This window comes from Bufo gargarizans, chromosome 4 (genome assembly GCF_014858855.1).
Source record: "Bufo gargarizans isolate SCDJY-AF-19 chromosome 4, ASM1485885v1, whole genome shotgun sequence".
Lineage (NCBI taxonomy): Eukaryota > Metazoa > Chordata > Amphibia > Anura > Bufonidae > Bufo > Bufo gargarizans.
Genome location: NC_058083.1, coordinates 506,786,139 through 506,792,115, shown reverse-complemented (window position 1 = coordinate 506,792,115; position 5,977 = coordinate 506,786,139).

Here is a 5,977-nt window from a genome sequence, read left to right as displayed (position 1 = left end):
TGGTAGATGATAGATTGAAAAAAATGGGACAAAGATTTAGGGATAGGAAATACCCCCAAAAATTAATAAATAGACACTTAGAAAAAGCCAGGAACAGTAACCGACAGCAACTATTAACCAACATAATAAAAAAGGAAGAGCCAAAAATAAATAGGATCCCATTTGTATCCACCTATAGTAAAATGAGCAATCGCATCTCAGGCATACTGAGACATAACTGGCACATACTGACGCATTCCTTTCCTAAGGTCATTGAATTTCAATCCCCCCCACTGATGTCATATAAGAGGCCCAGAAACCTTAAGGATAGCCTGACATCAGCTGATGTTAAAATCAAGAAAAAGGAGGCTGGTAGAAGGGGCTGTTACCCTTGCTTAGGTTGCTGCAATTGCGACAGCCTAATCAAGGGTGACTCCTTCTGCCACCCTCAAACGGGGAAGAAATATGATATTAAAGGGCACTATACATGCAATACAGATTTTGCTATCTATAGCCTGCAATGCCCGTGTGGTCTTCTATATATAGGAGAGACGACACAACCCTGTAAAAACAGAATTAACCAACATCGGTACACGATACGTAAGCTATTAGCTAAAAAAGAAAAAGAAAGAAATCAGCAAAATAAAGGAAGTGATGATGAAACAGAATTACCAGTGCCTGAGCACTTTTGGAAATATAGGCATAATGTCTCTCAATTGAGATTTAGGATTATTGATAATGTCCCGACTTTAAGGAGAGGTGGAGATAGGGAGAAGCTGTTAAAACGAAAAGAGTTAAGATGGATCCACGAGTTGGAGACATTGGAGCCTAAGGGCCTTAATAGGGAATTTAAGGTGGGTTCCCTTTTCTGACTCCCGATCGGGTTGTGTGTAAATGTGTTTCATATACCAGGCTAAGAAGCCAGCTTTTAATACATATGTATATATGAATATATCTAAACTCCTGTGTGTGCCCATATCTCCATTTTTATGATGATAGTTTATCTAAAGAAATTCCTTTTTTTTCCTTTTGTCTTAGATTCTGCTTGGATATACATGCTGTGGGAGAACCGTCTTCTTATCTTCACGATGCCCTTGTGTGTGAAGGACCCATGACAGATAGGCTAAAAGGGGAACCAGTCATATAGACCCTCTAATGACGATGTTGGGCTGTCAAGGTTTGCACCATATATGATATAACCTTTGAGTAAAATCTATAGTATATGGAGACTGCTACTAAAAGGGTCCACTTGTGTGATATTTCACATAGTTTGAGAACTCCTTTCTAATAAATAATTGAGTGAAATGGTACTGGAGGTAAATCTAGAAAGAATAGGTTTTCGCCATAAAAAATCTTTTACGGGAGAATGTGAGGGAGTGTGGGCGGCTCCTCAATTGGGGGGTAGCCCTACAGTCCCCCGCTGAAACTCCCATATAGAATGAATGATAGTATGAGACTGGATGGGCTGGCGTACTGAGGGTTAATCACCCCATGAACGCTTACCCTATACACCAGTCACTGAATGAATGGTGGCAAACCTATATGTACAGCCTCTGAAATACCATGATAGTCACTCTGAAGATAGGGCAAAATAATAGTAAATAAATAAATGTATTGGTGGTCCAGATAGTGGCAGCCTCCATAAGATAAGTAAAGAATTAGAATGGCATAATTAATGTCTAGACTGAATGTCGATTAGAGTGTGGTGGATACCAGACAGCACACACCGTGTAATTGGGGATCTCATTAATAATCTTATATGACTGTGTGTTAAAAATATATAGTAACATGGATCTTTGGCACCTGACGGCATTTAGATTAGAGTTTGAATGGAACGGAGTATGATCTTGTGATAGTGCGCCAACGGAGCGACGAGATCACATGACCAGGAAGTGGTGCATTATCTGATGGAAATGCGCAGAAAAGGGCGGAAGAATTTTCGCGCATGCGCAGAATTTTCGCGCATGCGCAGATTATACACAGAGACGCGGAAGCCTCGTGTAGTAATGTGAGAACATCGATATGCACCAGTAGTGAGGAGGATGGGACGGAGTCTCCTGCAGCATGGTAAAGTAAGGGAGCAAAGGATGAAAGTATGTTATTAGGGATCATGGAGAGGGCAATATGTAATATGTAAATGTTTGTAAGAAGTAATGAGGGGGTTAATGGGTAGGGCTCAGCAGTAACCAATGCGGAGCCAGGGGACTGTATTTAATGTTCACTGTGCCATTTGTGTAATGGGAGCTTGACAAAGACCATCAGGTTGAAACGTTGCTACACAAGGTGTAATAAAGAAATTGATTGGAATCCCTCTGGAGTGCCGTGGCTTATTCAACATTGTTTTAGCCAGAGAGTAGAGGTTGATCGCATCAGCTATATAAGAAAATAATGTTATATTATGATAGAATATGGCTGAAATGAAACAGATAAAAATAGTATAGTGTTACAGTCCGTAACAAAAAAATAAATGTTCCACTCACTTCACTGGGGGGTTGTCCACAGGTTAAGCTCAAGACGTCTGTGACAATACCCCCCCCGGCCAGGATCGCTTAATCGATGTAAGAGGTTGCAGTCAGCAGATAAACCAAAGCTTCAGTTCAATCTCTTTATTGGTGATACAGGCTCAACGCGTTTCAGGGTTCTAGTATAGGTGACCCCTTCCTCAGGAGCAGATAACAATACAGTACATACAAACACATATTTATGGTGATTCGTGTGGGACTTCCGGTCTCTGTGAACCTGTCACCGCCAGATATCTGAGAAGCTCTGACGGACGTTCTTCAGAACCTCCTGCTTGAGGTTCTTTTGTTTTGCTTTTATTTTGTCATCTCGTTTCCCTCTCTCAGCTGTCATCTAGTGGCACTGATTGCATCCCTTTAAATCCCCTCCCATACTGCATCACTTTGCGGTTTATAGAACTTCCTGGATTGTGTGCATGCTGGATGCTGCAACTGATGCTTCTACAAATAAGTCTGTTCCTTTATTTGTGTTTTCCTGTTGGCTTGATCCTAGGTGACCCTGACTCCCTCCGTATTAAGTGTAGGGAGCCCGTGGTCGTGTCCCCTCACTATTATAGGGTGTTCAGGTGTCATACAGTCGAGGCACGAGGGCATGCAATTATCTATCATAGAGATCTTTGCATGGGCTGAGAAGTCAGGGAGAGCGCAAAGGCTTTCACAGGGCTCACCCTTATGTTCCTTAGTTTTGGATCAAGTCAGTTAGATCTTCATTTGTTGTCTTCTAGTTTTCTGCAACACCATCCGTGACAGAACCGCATGAAGTTCAGCTCCATGTGCTGCACGAGGTCAGCGCTGGAAGTGAGCTGGTGACTTCCGGTCGCCGTGGAACGCATAGAGCCTGGCGTCATGCGCTGTAGCATGGAGCGCATGAGGCCGCCCCAACCACCGACGTCGGGAGGGGAGGTGTATGCGTTCCAACGTGGAGTGCATATATGAACTGGCAGAGCTCTAAAATGTAGCGCCGGTGTCATAGGGACCCGTAGCTACATCTCCCCCATAATTTTTGATTCATAGAATATATAAATATACATTGATAAGTTCATAAAACAATCTGGTTAAAAAAGTCAGGTTAAAAAAATATATAATATAAGTATATGCATAAAAGATACCATATTCATTCATTGTTTAGATTTGAGGACCAAGGAAGGGAAGGGGGAATAGGAAAATTCTATACTATCTTGATGTAGTGATTTAGCAGGGTTTCTTCTGTATTGTGTAATAGAGGAAATTATCATAAAAGATCTAAAGGCTGACATAATAAGATAATTGTAAAAATTTCTGAAATATATGTTCAATAAATAATAATAATAAACAGTATAAATTATTTACTTATTTAATGTGCCTGTGGCTCTATTAGCACATAAAACAGGTTTATATTAAATCATCAATAACATTCACCTACCTAAGGTGCCCAAAGGGGACGTCGCTTCCTACAGGGTGCCCGGCTGCAGCCATCTCCGTCTGGTGCCCAGTGCCGCCTTCCCACTAGAAATCGCCGCCTTCCTCACCTCAGCCCCGCCTCCGCAATCATCCGATCCCTCAGGTTATGCCTAGTGCGCACGCGCGGGATCTGGCAGAGGGACCGGACGATTGCGGAGGCAGGGCTGAGGTGAGGAAGGCAGCGATTTCAACTGGGAAGGCGGCGCTGGGCACCAGACGGAGATGGCTGCAGCCGGGCACACTGTATGAAGCGACGTCCCCTTGGGCACCTTAGGTAGGTGAATGACAGGTTATAAAAACCTGTTTTATGTGCTAATAGAGCCACAGGCACATTTAATAAGTACAGTTTCGGATTCATGCTATTTGGACGGACCTGGCCATATGTTTAGGTTATAGGCCTAAAATGTCATGACAGAATCCCTTTAAGCCAGAAGTTGTTATCTTTTTTGTTGTTATATAGGGGATGGATTCTTCTATTTGTTATATTCTCTTAGTAGTTTATATACTCTAAGGATTCGTTCAAACCAAATGGTGCTAGAGTGTTTAGTCGGTAGATCCAGAACATCTCTTTCCTTGATAGAGTTTGATACGATTGTGGGACCCAATCGAGAAGAGTAACTTTTAAACCTCTGGGGTCACCCTCATGGTGTAGTGCAAAATACCTTAATATGCTGTGAGTGTTAATTTTTACGTTTGATGTTTGAACGATGTTCGTTCATACGCTCTCTAAGCGTTTGGGTTGTTCGACCCACATAGAGAGTATTGCACGGACACTGTAACAAGTACACTACATAGGAGGTGCTACAATTCATTGTATGTTTCAAATTAATAGGTTCTTGTGGCGGGGGCAGGGTTATTGTTTCACCACATTGTATCATTTCACAACACTTGCATTTTTTGGATCCACATCTGACGGAGCCGATTTTGTTCTTATTCATCTTTTCGGGAAGTTTGTGTTTTGTACGTTTTGGACAAGATGGTGCTAATATGTTTTTAAGGGTCTTTGCCCTACGGAAAATTAACCCCGGGATTTTTGGAATATTTTTTTCTATGATGGGGTCCTTTGGTAAAACTTTCCAGTGTTTATTAAGTATTCTCCTTATCTCGCTATGTTTTGCATTGTACCCAGACTTTTGCATTGTAATCAGACTCGACCTATTCAATCTGATTATTAGTCCAAAACCCATATTAAAAACAAAACACTACCTAAATCCCTTCTATCCACTACATCTGCAATCTGCCACCCAGTGCAGATCATTCCCCCTAAATCAACTGCCACAGGAGTAAACACATCAGTCTCCCACAATGGAACTGTTAACAGCACATCAGGGGTGAACACTGACTCTTCAGTGTGTCACCCAGTGCAGACCACTCCCCCCAAATCAACCGCCACAGGGATAAATACACCAGTCTCCCACACTGGAATTGTTAACACCATATGAGGGGTGAACACTGACTCCCCAGTGGAGGGATGTAGCAAAATAAGCTCCAAATCGATCTTGGAGGATAGAGCAGCATCTGTTGATCTATTGGACATATCAACCTATTCAATATCTCCCTCCAGCCCCGAGAATAATTTTTTAGCATTGCCCAAAAATCTCTCAGGGAACTCTTTTTTAGATCAAGTTTCCCCTACCCCTCACAAGGGCCCTCCGGCCCCTCCGGCCAGACAAATCCTAATGAGCTTTCTAGCCCTCAGTCCCATGCTCCATCCAATAGAGTCTCCACAACTGAGCACTACAGTTTCATCCTGAACCCTGAAAATAACACACTTCTACACCCCATTATCGACTCTAAAAAAGAAAAAAAAAAGATCTGATTTAGAGGATGTAAGGGAGGTAGAAGAAAGTGAACCTCTAAACAAAAAACTCAAACCCAAACAATAAGCAAGGATCTAAAAGTAAAAGAGAAGGAAGTTGGCATTTTTTACTTATCCGACCACATCCTCAAACGAAATGAGATTGAACTTCTCTCAAAAGGTCTTTCATCCTGCCCAACTAACCAACCTGATCTATTTAATTTATTTGTGGATCTAAATC